The sequence below is a fragment of the Triticum aestivum genome, chromosome 4A (assembly GCF_018294505.1).
Source record: "Triticum aestivum cultivar Chinese Spring chromosome 4A, IWGSC CS RefSeq v2.1, whole genome shotgun sequence".
NCBI lineage: Eukaryota > Viridiplantae > Streptophyta > Magnoliopsida > Poales > Poaceae > Triticum > Triticum aestivum.
Window position 1 is genome coordinate 214,839,150 of NC_057803.1, and position 15,823 is coordinate 214,854,972.

Here is a 15,823-nt window from a genome sequence, read left to right on the forward strand (position 1 = left end):
AGACCTACTCCTATAGCCCAGGAAGCAGGCAAACAGGCTGCACCCCCTAGGAAGCAGGCCTCGAGACCGAGGAGGAATGAGAATGGTAGCCTCTTATTTGAAGCACTTATCGCCCAGAACCAAATTACCAGCAAGTTGTTGGAATCGGAGAGTAATATTGTTTCTGACATCATGGACAATAAAGAACTCAATACATGCTTGCTAAAAATAAAGCAGGTGTACTTCAAGCACGTAATTACGTCCATGACCAACCATTTCTTGTTGTCGGATACTTTGAGGAGTGTAGTTCCAGTTATCGCATGTTACATAAATATTGCATGGATCAAAGTCAAAAGGTCATGGGGTTCTGCTATTCCACTACGACGGAGATAATTTCTGTCATGATCTGAGTTTCATCAGTGTGCATGTCGAGGACTTACATCTCTTCTTCAACTTCAACGTGCTCGATGCCACTCTTGTTAAATGCTTGATTTTGTAAGTACTTCACAAACTCTGATCAACTTCTTCATACAAGGTTCTAAATGATACAAAGCTAATTGTATTGTATTCCTCTCAGGGGATTGATCATGCACAGAAGAAAAAGGCAGCGTGTGTATTTCATAGACCCTGCATTAGCAAATGGCACATTATTATGTGATAAGGATGAATGGGAGTGGGCCATTAACAAGGTCGCCAGAATCTTCGAAAACACATCCCATGCAGAATTATTTCTCTGGCCATATCATGAAGGGTAAGTCAAATAAACAACCATGCATACATTGATTGTCTTTCATATTTTGACATAGTTCATAAGTTCATGGTTTTCTTAATCTTAGAATTCATGGATACGTATTGAATTCTACGATGTTCAATTTGCATTCATATCTGGTTCAAGAATTGAGTATGTGAAATTCCATCTTCATTTGGAGTGTGTTAGCATTGTGCAACACTAAACTAGGCAACCTATTCAAGAGGGAACTACCTCTGCAGCACGAGATCATTTCTCCGGTAAGACACCGAAATCCGTTATTTTCGGAAAATGCATCCAATAGTTTGCAAATAACTTTTCTTACGCTAGTCAAATGTTTAGGCTTCTAAATAAACCTCTTTCTATTTCTTTCCAAACAAAAAATATCTTACACCGGTTGTGTTGTTCCTAACAAGGAAAATACATGACTATTTCTGTACAAAAAATTCAAGTGTCCTCAGCAACAAGCAGGGACCAACCTTTGTGGATACTATGTTTGCAGACACATGATCTCCATCTGCAAATCTGCTGATTGTCATGAAGATACTTGCGGATTAGTACCAGTAAGTCTATCTTAATTAATATCTTCTACTCCACTCATATGGCACATTCTGATCTTAAAAATCATGCAACTCATCTTTGAACCGATGACCCCTGAACCGCTCCCCGCTGATGAATTGCTGATGGTTAGGACATTTATCAACAACTTCTTCTTGAATCACTACATCAAGCCCATTGGTGATAATGAAGATTTCAGCATGGCTTCTCCTGAAACAATGAGTAAGAGTTAGTTGTTAAACATATACGCATGGATGCATTGTTTTCCATGTCATGAGGTCTACGTATTTCGTACAGTATGATGATTAATTATGTACTCCATATGTCGGAAAATCATTGGAATTTAGCTACCATTTGTTCAATTGCACATTGTTGTGAATTCTGATGAATGTTCTTCCTATGGACACTATTTGTTCAATTGCATATTGTGTTGAATTTTCTTTTTGCATGGCGACTCAAATGCGATATTTTTGCTTTAACCTGGCCATTGATGCGCACATGGTTCAACTAAATGAGTGTGTGCAATCCAGAACAGAAAGCACACGTCAATCATAGCAGATCGTCGGTGATACACAACAAATTGCAGACAATTTGTAGCACTTCTATGTGTCCGTAGGGGCTCCTGGACTGTTTGTGATAGCACATTATCGCACACGGGAGCTTATAGTAAACCATGCCCAATGCAAAATGCAATCTCACTCATAAATTGTTCAGGAAACATGTGCGATCCAGAATGGAAAGCACATGTCACTCATACCGCAACCGTCGGTGATACACAACAAATCGCACATGATTTGTAGCACTTGTATGTGTGTGAAGGGGCTCCTGGACCATTTGTGATAGCACATATTGCACACGGTAATTGTTCAGGAAACATGTGTAATGGTGTCATGCATGGCAGACGATTGCCACAGAATACTCGTGTGCGATGGGGCACATATCGCACACAATTCCGATGATGGCCCGTGTGCCTTAGGTACTATTTTGCAAATTGTCCAATATGAAACACCGTTTGGTTTCACTACGTAATTATAAACGTTTGATCACCAATCCCACACGTGTGCCAGAATGTGGTGTGTGTGATATGTTGTTGCATCGCATATGATTACATTTGGCAATGTGTCTGCATCATGGCTCCCTATCCCCGACGGTTTCTGGGTCGTGTGGGAAGCACCCCCCCCCCCCTATCGCACACACAGGCAAGGCGATGGTTTAAAACTCCATCGCGGAAAGGGGTTAAAAACTATTTGTATAGCAGCTCGATGTACCAGTGTTTATTGACTCATTAATATCATGCTTAGGTGGCAAAAAAATTAGTTTTAAGAGTGTCCACATCATGAGCAATTCTATCCATGTTTCTAGCCATATCATCAACTTTATGTAGTTTTTCTTCTACCATAGCAACGAAAATCTTTTGAGAACTAATAAATTCTTTAATGTGGTTCTCAAGATCAGTAGGTATCTTATTATTATTATCATTATTATTATTATTGTAAGAATTTCCATAGGAATTACCATAATTATTAGAGGAATTACTGGGATACGGTCTAGGATTAAAATTACCTCTATAAGCATTGTTGTTGAATTATTTCTAGAGACAAAATTCACATCAATAGCCTCATTATTTTTCTCAATAAAAGTAGATAGTGGCACATCATTGGGATCAACATGAGAAATTTTACTAGCAAGCATTTTCATAAGAGCATCCATTTTATCACTAAAAGTAGCAATTTCTTCGATAGAGTTTACCTTCTTACCAGTTGGAGCTCGTTTGGTGTGCCATTGAGAATAATTTGTCATTATATTATCAAGTAGTTTTGTAGCTTCTACCAATGTGATTTCCATAAAAGTACCACCTGCAGCAGAGTCTGGACGATTTCTCGACACAAAGTTTAGTCCCGCATAAAAGTTTTGTATTATCATCCATAAGCTTAAACCATGAGTGGGACAATTTCTAATTATTAATTTCATTCTTTCCCAAGATTGTGCAACATGTTCATGCTCAAGTTGCTTAAAGTTTGTAATTTAATTTCTGAGAGAAATAATCTTAGCAGGAGCAAAATACTTGGCAATAACAACATCCTTACACTTATCCGATGAATCAATACTATTGTGAGGCAAGGATGAAAACCAAGCTTTAGCACGATCTCTTAGCAAGAAAGGAAATAATTTCAAATTAATAATATCATTATCCACATCTTTTTTCTTTTGCATATCACATAATTCAATGAAGGTACTAAGATGGGATGCAACATCTTCATTAGGATTTCCAAAAAATTATTCTTTCATAACAAGATTTAGCAATGCAACATTAATATCATACGGCTCCGCACTAGTGGCGGGAGGAGCAATTGGAGTACTAATAAAATCATTATTATTAGTATTTGAAGAGTCACACAACTTAGTGTTTTGTTGAGACATAGTGGCAACGACGCCAGAAATTCTTTCTGCTACTTGTAAGCTGCGTTGGGATTTTCCCCGAAGAGGGAAGGTTGAGTAGTACAATAGAGATAATTATTTCCCTCGATGAGAACCAAGGTTATCTAACCAATAGGAGAACCACACAAATTCTTGTCTTCAGAACCTACACACAGAGAAGCAAATACTTGCACACCAAGGCAATCAAGAGGGTTGTCGATCCCCTTGAACTCATTACTTGCAAGGATAAATTCTGATAGTGATAGATAGATAAAAAGAAAAGTAAAACAAAAAGAGTAAAATTGCAGCAAGGTATTTTTAGTTTTTATAATATGATTAAAGTAGTCCCTGGGGCCATAGTTTTCACTAGAGGCCTCTCTCTCTCAAAAAAGTAGCATACGGTGGGTAAACAAATTACTGTTGGGCAACTGATAGAAAAGCACATAGTTATGATGTTATTCATGGCAATGACCAATGATCACACATATAGGGATCACGTCCGTGACAAGTAGACCGACTCATGCCTGTATCTACTACTATTACTCCACCAGACGACTGCTATCCAACGTGCATCTATGGTATTAAGTTCATGACAAACAGAGTAACGCCTTAAGCAAGATCACATGATGTAGACAAAGTAAAATCAAGCAATATGAATAAACCTCGTTGTTTTACCCTTAATGGAAACAATACAAATACATGCCTCGCTAGCCCTTCTATCACGAGGTGAGGACACCGCAAGATTGAACCCATTACAATCACCTCTCCCATTGAAGATAAATCAATCTAGTTGGCCAAACCAAACGGATAGATCGGAGAGAGATACAAAGCTATCACAATCATGCATAATAAATTTTAGAAAAGACTCAATTACTTTCAATGAATAATCTGATCATAAACCCGCAATTCATCATATCCCAACAAACACACCGCAAAAGAAGATTACATCGGATAGAACTGCAAGAATATCGAGGAGAACATTATATTGAAGATCAAAGACAGAGAAGAAGTTGTCTAGTTTAGCCATGGACCCGTTCATCTATGGTGAACTACTCACGCATCACCAGAAGGGCGAGAAGGTTGATGTAGAGGCCCTCCGTGATCGATTCCTCCTTCGGCACAGTACGAGAAAAGGCCTCCAGATGGGATCGCGGAAGAACAAAAGGTTGCAGCGGCAAAAAAAGTGTTCCGGGTGGCTCTCTGTTGGTTTCTCAATATTTGAGAATTTATAGAAGTGGAAATAGGTCAGACGAAGCCACGTGGGGCCCACGAGGTAACAGGGCGTGCCCTACCCCCTCGGTGCGCCTAGTTGCCTTGTCATTTCCTCGCTTCACGTCTAGTCTCCTCCCGAAGCTTCTAGGGTCTCTTTTTTCCAGAAAAAAATCATCAAAACGTTTCGTAGCATTTGGACCCCGTTTGGTATGATTTTCTGGAAAACTCAAAACAAGCAAAAACACAACAATGGCACTAGGCAGTGGGTTAATAGGTTAGTTCCCAAAAATGATATAAAATAGCATAAAAATGCATATAAACTATCCAAGATTGATAATATAATAGCATGTAACAATAAAAACTTATAGATACGTTGGAGACGTATCAATGTAGTGCTCCTGAATTGTATTGTAGTCCTATCATGGACGTCATGTTGTTAGACAACGATGAACCTACAGACTATGAGGAAGTGATGATGAGCCCGGACTCCGAAAAATGGCTACAAGGACGGCCATGAAATCCGAAAGAGGATCCATGTATGAAAACCAAGTATGGACTTTGGTGGACTTACCCGATGACCGGAAGTCCATTGAGAACAAATGGATCTTTAAGAAGAAAATAGACGTTGATGGTAATGTCACCGTCTATAAATCACGACTTGTTACAGAAGGTTTTGAGCAAGTTCAAGGGGTTGACTATGATGAGACTTTATCACCCATAGCAATACTAAAGTCTGTTAGGATTATGTTAGCAATTGCTGCATTTTTTTATGAATTTCTACAGATGGATGTCAACATTGTGTTCCTCAATGGTTACATTAAGTAAGAGTTGTATATGATGCAACCCAAAGGTTTTGTCAATCTTAAGGATGCTAATATGGTATGCAAACTTCAGCGATCCATTTATGGACTGAGGCAAGCATCCCAAATTTGGAATCTTTGCTCTGATAAGGTGATCAAAGGGTTTGGATTTATCCAAACTTATGGAGAAGCTTGTATTTACAAGAAAGTCAGTGGAAGCTCTATAGCATTTCTAATATTGTATGTGGATAACATATTATTGATTGGAAATGTTGTAGAACTTCTTGAAAGCATAAAGGGTTATTTGAATAAGAGTTTCTCAATGAAAGACCTCGGTGAAGCAGCCTACATATTGGGCATCAAGATCTATAGAGATGATCAAGAAGCATGATAGGACTTTCACAAAGTACATACCTTGACAATGTATTTAAGAAGTTCAAAATGGACCAGTCAAAGAAGGGGTTCTTGCCCATGTTGTAAGCTAAGAAGTTGAGTAAGATTCAGTGTCCAACTACGACAGAAGAAAGAGAAAGGATGAAAGTCGTCCCATATGCCTCAACCATAGGCTCTATCATGTATGTCATGTTGTGTACTAGACCTGATGTGTGCCTTGTCATTAGTTTGACTGGTAGGTACCAAAGTGATACATGAGTGGAACACTGGACAACAGTAAAAAAATATCCTAAAGAGGACTAAGGAAATGTTTCTCGTTTATGGAGGTAACAAAGAGCTCATCGTAAAGGGTTACGTTGATGCTAGCTTTGACACTAATTTGGATGACTCAAAATCTCAATCAGGATATGTATTTATTTTGAATAGTGGAGCAGTCAACTGGTGTAGCTCCAAGAAGAGCATTGTAGCCGCATCTTCAACTGAAGCGGAATATGTAGCTGCTTTGGAAGCGGCGCAGGAAGGAGTTTAGATGAAGGAATTCATATATGAACTAGGTGTGGTTCCTTGGTTCCTAGTGCATTAGATCCCATGGCTATCTATTGTGACAACACGGTGCCATAGCCATTCCCAAGGAGGCAAGGTCTCACAAGAAAACCAAGCATATCAAATGCCACATTAACTCCATCCATGACTACGTCAAGGAAAGTGACAGAGATTTGCAAAGTTCATACGGGTTTGAATGTTGTAGACCAGTTAGCTAAACCTCTTCCATGAACAGAACATGATCAGCACCAGACCTCCATAGGTATTACATTTGTAACAATGTAAACTAGATTATTGACTCTAGTGCAAGTGGGAGACTATTGGAACTATTCCCTAGAGGCAATAATAAAGTTATTATTATCATATTTCTTTGTTCTTGATAAGTGTTTATTCTCCATGCTATAATTTTATTAACCGGAAAATCAAATACATGTGTGGATACATAAACAAATATTGTGTCCCTCATAAGCCTCTACTAGACTAGATCGTTGGTTAAAGATGGTTAAGGTTTCCTAACCATGGAAATGAGTTGTCATTTAATAACGAGGTCATGTCATTAGGAGAATGATGTGATGGATAGACCCAATCATAAGCTTAGCATCTAACCGTGTCACTGAGTTTAAATTGCTACAACTTTCTTCCTTACACCATGGGATCATGTCGCTCCCTAGTACCGGAAGAATGCTTTGTGGGCATCAATCGTCACTTTGCAACTGGGTGATCATAAGGGTACTCTTAATGTATCTTTGAAGGTACTAGTTGGGTTGCATGGTTCAAGATTGGGATTTGTCACTCTATGTGATGGAGAGATATCTCTGGGTCATCTCGGTAATACAACAACATAAGTAACTTGCAAGCATGTGACTAATGTGTTTGGTCACGGGGGTACTATATTAGGGAACGAGTAAAAAGAACTTGCTGGTAACGATATTGAACTGGGTATGGTGATATCGACGATCAAATCTCGAGCAAGTAACATATCACAAGACAAAGGGAATTGTATACGGGATTATTTGAATCCTTGACGTGGTGGTTCAACCGATGAAATATATTCCTGGAATATGTGGGAACCACTATGGGCATCCATGGTCCCACTATTGGTTATTGATCAGAGAGGAGTCTTCATCATGTCCACATATTCTTGAACCCGTAGGGTCACACACTTAACGTTCGATGTCGCTAGGGTTTGATGAGATAATAAGATGGTGTTAACGAATTTTGATTCAGAGTCTTGGATGGGATCCCAGACATCATGAGGAGCTTCGTAATGGTCTGGGGACAAAGAAAACATATATGGAAAGTATTCTCAGGGTTACCGAAAAAGTTCGGGATTTTGCGGTATTATACCAGGAAGGTTCTAGAAGGTTTCAAAGTGGGATCCACCTACGTGGAGAGACCCACATGGACATGGGTAGTGGGACAAGGCACCACATCTCTGGTCCATGCGCACCAAAATCCTCTTTAAAAGGAATAGGATCAAATCCCGAAGGGATACACTACTGGGAAAGAGCTTATAGGTGAACCCCAAATAGTGGCAGGCGGGGTGTGGCACCTGCCACGGTTAATTATGAAAGAAAGTAGTGGCGAGTCCTAAAGCACACTCGCTAGTACTAGGTGAGTAGTTGTGGAGGGCGGCGAAGATTACCCGCCACAGCAGTCGCCCGCCACAACTATATTTGGTCACGTTGCCACCTCCCACGCTTATACTTGGGTGGTGGGCTACTACTCGCGCCCGTCGCTGCTCTACTAGACATTACCTACCCTCCCCCATGCCACTTGAATCTCATTCTACACCCAAACCCTTTCTCCCCTCCTCTCTCGCCTCCGCCAATGTCATGGCGTCCTCCGTCGCCACCGACGAGGTCTCGGTCCGCCGCCTCAAACGGACCGAGGAGCCAATCTTCCCCATCACCCGTGCCTCCGTCCCTGCCTCGAAGTTCGTCGGCGTCGCCATGCAACGCTACCTCGAACTACTTCCCCGTGACCGTCGCTCGTGCTTTCCTCTGCATCCAAGCCGTGCTCGTCTCTGTCGAACTCGCCGTCCGTCGATGCCTCCGCCACTGACCTTCGCCTCATACAACCACCCTTCCGACTCTGGCCCCGTAAGCACACCTCCTTCCTCTCTATCAACGGTTACTTGTGGTATGGTTTCTCTCTCTTTTTATTAGTGTATTTAAAATGTACAAAATAGTGATAAAAATCTAGTGCAGCATTTTATTAGTGTAGCTAAAATTTGTTGTATGATGTATCATTGAATCTTCATAAGTGATTGCGTGTGTTAAAATTGATTGTGTGTGCTATACAAAAAGACTACATATAGATGTAGTTTTCATAGTGAGTGCCAATATTTTTGCGAAGCATGGATTAAGTTCCATTTCACTTAATTTCTGACACTCAATATGATCATGTTGTTTTTTCTAAATGTTATATCTGAATGACAATTTGTTTAATGCGATTTAGATGAAGAAGCCAACACGCCTCGTTACACCCATAGACGGGATTCCTACTGCCGTAGACATTGTCACGAGGATGGCTCAGTACACCGAGATTGTGCTCGCCCATGTCGAGAGTGCTCGAGCAGCCACCAAGAGTGCTCAGGCATATTCCGTGAGCGCTAGAGCAGCCGCTGAGAGTGCGCAAGAAGGTGCGGAGAGTGCTCGAGTAGCCATCGAAGCTGCGAGGACCACCCAAGACGAGATCACGAAGATGACGGAAGGCGGGGATAGCTCATGATGGAGCTGAACAACTAGTGCATAGCTTTCATGTGATCTATATGATTGAGGCGAATGATGGAGCTAAACTTTTGCTTTTGAACTACTAATGAACTGTGCAACGTGGTGATTTGTATCGTCTATAATGCTATGAAGATTATGATGTGACTTTACTCTATGTGATTGCATAACTATGAAATTGACTTGTTGGCTTCTTTATTTATTTACGTAGATGAAGTGGAACTGGTATGTGGTGTACATCGGGAGGAATCCTGGAATTTATGATTCATGGGAGATATGCAAGGAGCAAGTGGACAGATACAAAAACAGCAGCTACAAAGGATAAGACTAAAAAAGAACTTGAGGATCATTATGCTAACTACGTCCACATAGAATTTGAGGATCATTATGTCAATTACGTCCGTAAGAAAATCAACTATGAAGTATGCAAGACCGTGTGGACAAGTGGACGAGTAAAGAATTTGATTATCTTTATCCAGCTCATTGTCATTATGGTATTGTTGTTATCATGAGGTCTTGTATGTATGTGTTGTTGTACTAATGATGTGACATGAGTTGTTGTACACTAATGCGTACATCTATTTATATGAAGTTTAGATTATTGCTATGTTAAATGTAATGTGTATAATCGCTTACGTTAGTTGTATGTTGTAATGTGGTTAGTTGTATGTTGTAATGTGGTTATTTGTATTGGGTGCTAGAATGGCTGGAGGGATGTAGCTGTGGTGGGCGACAGGTACAGCCCGCCACAACTAATAACATAAACCAATGACGGGCAGGTAGCACTTCCCGCCACCGGTGGACTCTAACAGTTGAGGGCGCCCACCCGTCACTGATGGCATCATAGCAGTGGCAGAAGGTCAGTGGCGGGCGCCCCTAGGAGCCTGGCCCGCCACTACTGGCCATTTGGTGCCCAGCATACTAAGCATTCCTGCAGTAGTGATAAGATCAAGATCCCTAAAACAGAGGGATCACGATCGATGGGGAAGGAAGAAGTAGATTTTCTTCCCCCTTTGGTGCCCAGACCCTAGATGCTTGGAGGAGGGGGCCAAGCCTCCTCCCCACACGCATATAAATAGAGGAGGGAGGGGCTGGCCGCAGGATCTAACATCCCTGTTGCTGGCCACCTCCCTCTCGTTCCATACGTCTCTCATCCGTGCAATTCTTAGCGAAGCTCTGCCGGATTTCCATCATACTTCTGCCACCATGCCATCTGCTGCCGATATCAATCTCATCCACCTCTTCCCCTCGCTTGCTGGATGAAAAAGGAGCATACGACATCAAGCTGCACGTGTACAATTCAGAGGCACCGTTCATGTGGTGCTACATCGAATTGATCCGACGAAAGTATGACTACATCACCCATGATCTTTGGATTATTAAACGGGTGTGTTCTACAAGGGTTTGTAGACCTTTTCCCACTCGTTGCTAGCATCTAGTAGATTGGATCTTGGGTTTATTCTTTCTCTCGTAGGAAAAATTTTGTTTACCTTGCAATGAATCCCATCACATTCATCTAAAGAACTCATATCAAATAACCTCTTTTCGGTAGCAAGTTTAAAATCATAATTAAGTTTTTTCATAGCCCAATAAGCTTTATGTTCTAGTTCAAGAGGCAAAACTTTATCAAGATTGTTCAAACATTCATCAAAAGAAGTTTCATAGATGGAGAAATCATCCATGAAGACTTGAATAAGATTTTCACAGAATTCAAAAAATATGGCAGTCATACATCTTTGAAAAGTAGAAGATGCATTGCATAAATCAAATGGCATACATCTATAAGAAAAAGTTTCAAAGGGACAAGTAAAAGTAGTTTTCTTCTGAGGAGAGACATGTTTTTTTGAGATAAACTAGAATATTCATTTAGGAAACAAAAAAAGTGTATGCTTAGATAATCTTTCTAACATTTGATCAATAAAAGGCAAAGGATAATAATCTTTTCTAGTAGTCTTTTTCAATTTTCTAAAATCATAATCATCATATAACCAGTTACAACTCTTTGTATGATTTTGTCGGAGGAATAATGCGACATTTCTTAGGACCACAATGTAAGACTTATCTGTTATTAGTTATAGGATAAATTATACTTGTTCCAGAAGTTTTAGTATGGCATTCCTCACCACTTATGATCAACTTATTTGGCATCTGGCTCCATATGAATTTATGTTGACACATAGAAGGACTAATGTTTTAAGACCATCCGGAGGATATCCAATTGCAGCATGACGTTTCTTTAATGTTTTCAATAATCTCTTTTCTTCCCATCATCATTGACAAACTTCCGCCCTTGATTCATATAAGGGTTATCATTTGTTAGTACCTGGCATGTCATGACAAATTGTCATTTGCTTAGTAGCTACTCATAATTCCACAATCTAAGGTGCATTTCTTCTAAGGGAAACGTTTCAAGACGGTGCGCTGGCCGAAGCTTGGGTCGGTCGCACGCCTCGTCACGCGCCCAGCGCGAGCGCATAGGGCCATGCCTCTTTTTTCATGGGCCCATGTAACCGTCCTCCCACCTCCCTGATCCAACATCTCCTCTTTCCACCTCAATGCCGCGAGCTCCCCCTGCATTCCCTGCTGCCAAGCCGCGTGCCTCCACCGCCGCCTCCCCGCACTCCGTCCAGCCCCCTCCCTCCCTCCCTCCCTTGCCCCCGTTCCCCCACCGGCGGTGATGCTACGTTTTTGCTGCAACCGGTATCGAGGAAGCTACCACCGGCGCTCGATTTTGTTGCAACCGAGCGACGGCGGAGCGTGGCCGGCGACGATGGCGCCTGACTTTTGCTACAACAAGATGTCCAAGTGTAAAATGTTGCAACCGGCAAAAACAAAAGCTGGAACGGGTGTTCACGTTTGCTGGAAGCGTTTTTTTGATTTTGCTTCAACCGACCACCGGAGCTCTTACACCCTCGCCAGCGACGCCGTAAAATGTTGCAACCGTCAAAAACAAAGCTGGAACAGGCGTTCAGGTTTGCTGGAAGCGTTTTTTGATTTTGCATCAACGACCATCGTGGCTCTGATTTTGTTGCAACCGGCAACCTGCAAAGCTTCCATCGGTGAGTTTTTTTGCTTCGATGGTGACAGATGGAAGTGGTGACCAGGGAGACGGCGGCGCTGCGAGCAACATGCACCCGGCGGCGAGGGTCGGCGAGGGCGTCCGGGCGCGGACCTAGTGTTGCAACCATGGGGGCGGCGAGGTGCAACCGTTGTCGGCTGGTGCTACATAGACGTGATGTCGGAGCGGCGACCTGCCGTGGCAAGGAGCTGCCAGGGACACGACGGCTGGCGATGAGGGATGCGAACGGCGGCGCAAGGTTGCAAGCGCAACGCGGGAAGGCCGGTGGCGGCTTGCTGTCGGGTGCAGGGCGGTGCTCTCCTTCCTCAACCTTTTCCCCCGTGCAGGAGGTTGACGATGGATGCGGGAGAGGACGAGGAAGAGATCTGACGGTTGTGCACATAGATCGGACGGATCTGGCCAGACCGGCCGAAACTTTCGGCCGGTGCACCGGCGCAGAGTAGTGGCCTTCTTCTAATTCCTCATGATTCCCTTGTTATCCTTTAAAAAAGGAAATATATCTCTCTTGATTGTCTGTATCTCTCCTTATAGCAAAATAAGGAAAATATCTTTCTGTCGATTGCATGTATCTTTCCTTGTAGGGATCAAGAGAGATATACTTTATGTAAGGTGTATCTCTTACTTTTATGGACTAACTGATTTACTTGCCACTAACTAACAAATTTAATAAGGGTAATTTCGCCATAACATGTTTATAATTATGTGTCTTGGTCTCCGTGCGGAAAATAAGGTAATGCACCTTACATAAAGGAACGGAGGGAATAGGACTGGGACGCGACCTTGATTTGGTACCGCCTGTTGAGAGGCCACGTGCAACCAAAAGCCTGCCTTTTAGCCTCATGTGCTGCCAACCAAACACCACGTATGCAGAACGTGGCTCTAGGCTCTAGCCCACTGCCTAATCGACACAGGGCGGCAGGCAGCCAAACAATCCATCATACTTCATTCAAGAGGATCAGATACTTGAAAGATTTCCAGTTGAGAGAGGTTAAACAGTACAGTATCAGGTAAAACAGATGTAAATTTCTTACACAGTGCATGACGTTCGAACAAAATTTAGATGATCCTAGCACTTAATTATAACATAACTCAGACTCAAACAAGAGCTGTGTAGCACATGAACAAGCAGCAACCTAGACCTTGAAGCCTCTGCTGTTCCTCCTTCCTCTTGCCTTCTCAAACTTCCTTCCCTTCGAGCGGACATAAGGCTTGGTATGGCTGCGCGGCACACCAGGAGCCTTACGAAGTGCCTCACTGCCTCACGGGCGTTCTTAGGGCCCCTCAGGAGAACCTGTTAAGACGATTGTAATTTGTGATGATTTGCTTGGTACACAACCAACAGCACAGAGTAATGGGCCAGTTGCACCCTCCATGTCCCATCCTTCAAACATCAAGGCTGAAACATCAAGGCTAGCATTCAAACATCAAGGCTGAAACATCACAACCCAAAAAAATGTGCACTAAAATAAATCATGCCTAAAGTGTAGGTTTTTATTGCATCAATAGCTGAAAATGCAAAATGCAATGCACGAAAACATTTCTACGATAGAATCACGATATTCAGAGCACTGGAGAATAAGCAGTATTTGTCAACAGATTGAGCGTAGCATAATATGCAGGTGCATGCATTTTCAAGTATTACCATAGTCCATACTCAAGTATAAACTGCCCACCACTTAAGCAAGCAAAAAACATTCATATAACAAAATCATGATGCCATTAGTGGGATCAACCAATAAGCAGAGTATTGGTCCACACTGCATACAGCATGTACCACTAGACTATGCATCGTATGCTGTTCTTCCAAGAACACATCAAATATTCAAATATTGAAACTACATCATTCATTTAGAAAAAGGAGAGAGCTAGTGTTGTTAGAACATTTGACTGAAGGACACCAGAAGAAGCAAAAGAGCAGAATTTCGGTTAGATCATTTGGCGCCAAAGCAATCATAATAATGTGATGGACTGGTAAGACAACCATATAGATTTATGCACCAGCTAAACCTCCTTGGTCCAGAGTAAGGTTCCCAAGAAGAACATAACTAATGCAAGTGTCAAAATCATTAATGATCCTAGAAAGATGTGCTGGTTCAAGGCTCAGATCTATCTCAGCTTTCTCAGTCATGAATTCTCAGAAGCAGAACTGGCATGCAAGCTGAAGGTTTGTATCATCACTGCTGCAGTAAACCAGAGAACATACAAAGATAATAAATCTTAAAGAATAAAATGAAGGAAGAGTAATAATGAATGTATTAGTTCATTTGAAGAAATTCAACCACTGTTTTCTCTTGTGCTTCACAGATTAACAGAAGCGCAGGTGTGGTCACTGCCATCATTCCAATGCAAATTTTGTTACTACATGGACAAGAGATGCATGACCACTCAATCACAGTGACATGACCTGCAACACCAAATGGGATAGTAGATCTAAGCACAGAAATTGGGGGTTTCTTCAGGATTGTGATCTGAGAAGCCTGGGGACACCAATATGCTCAGAAGGGAAACAAACTGTACTCAAGAAATTCAACCACTGTTTTCTCTTGTGCTTCACAGATTAACAGAAGCGCAGGTGTGGTCACTGCCATCATTCCAATGCAAATTTTGTTACTACATGGACAAGAGATGCATGACCACTCAATCACAGTGACATGACCTGCAACACCAAATGGGGGTGTAGATCTAAGCACAGAAATTGGGGGTTTCTTCAGGATTGTGATCTGAGAAGCCAGGGGACACCAATATGCTCAGAAGGGAAACAAACTGTACTCAAGAAACAATCATATTGCCTACTGGAGTCATAGCGATTAAAACTATTTCTGGGCACATCAGTCTATCTCCTACTTGCAAGATAGTAGCACCATGGTGATACAGGTACTTCCACCTTCGCAGGATCAAGCTAGACTGAATGAATTTAATATAAATTGGCGCTCACCATTTCGTTTGGCGAGCTAAATCCATCGGTCTGATGTAGGATGGCGACGCGCCGCCCGCGGCCTCGGATCTGACGCTCGCGCCTCTGGCCGGCCTCGCCCCGGCCGCCGGCGCTGCTGCGCAGCCCCCGTCGCTCCTGCTCCTCTGGTTGGGTCCGCGCGCCCCCCGCTCCCCCAGGCTGTCGCCGCCCCTGCCGTGGTGGTGGCGCCGCTGCGCTGGGCCGATGTGGCGGAGGATGATGACGCCGCTGCCGGCCGCCCCATCGTCCAGCGAGACCCGCCGGCTCGCAGGGCGGCGCCTTGGCCGGGGATGGTGGCCTCGCCGCAGCACGGGTGTCCATCTCCCCCTTCGGCTCGCCGGCCCCGCCCCCGCTCCCCCTCTGCCGACCCCGCGAAAAAGGGACGCCCTTGGGTCCAGGACCGCTTGC

General features: G+C 42.8%; 1 non-coding gene and 2 pseudogenes across 1 annotated transcript; all 3 read right to left on the reverse strand.

Moving 5' to 3' along the window:
* Positions 1-13,380: 13,380 nt before the first annotated feature.
* Positions 13,381-15,823, reverse strand: part of LOC123085858 (60S ribosomal protein L18-3-like) — a 25,146-nt pseudogene continuing 22,703 nt past the window's right edge.
* Positions 14,556-14,648, reverse strand: LOC123088881 (small nucleolar RNA Z223). Its single transcript, XR_006442143.1, has one exon. It is a non-coding gene; the product is annotated as a small nucleolar RNA Z223 (small nucleolar RNA).
* LOC123089018 (uncharacterized) lies at positions 14,719-14,797 on the reverse strand (annotated as a pseudogene).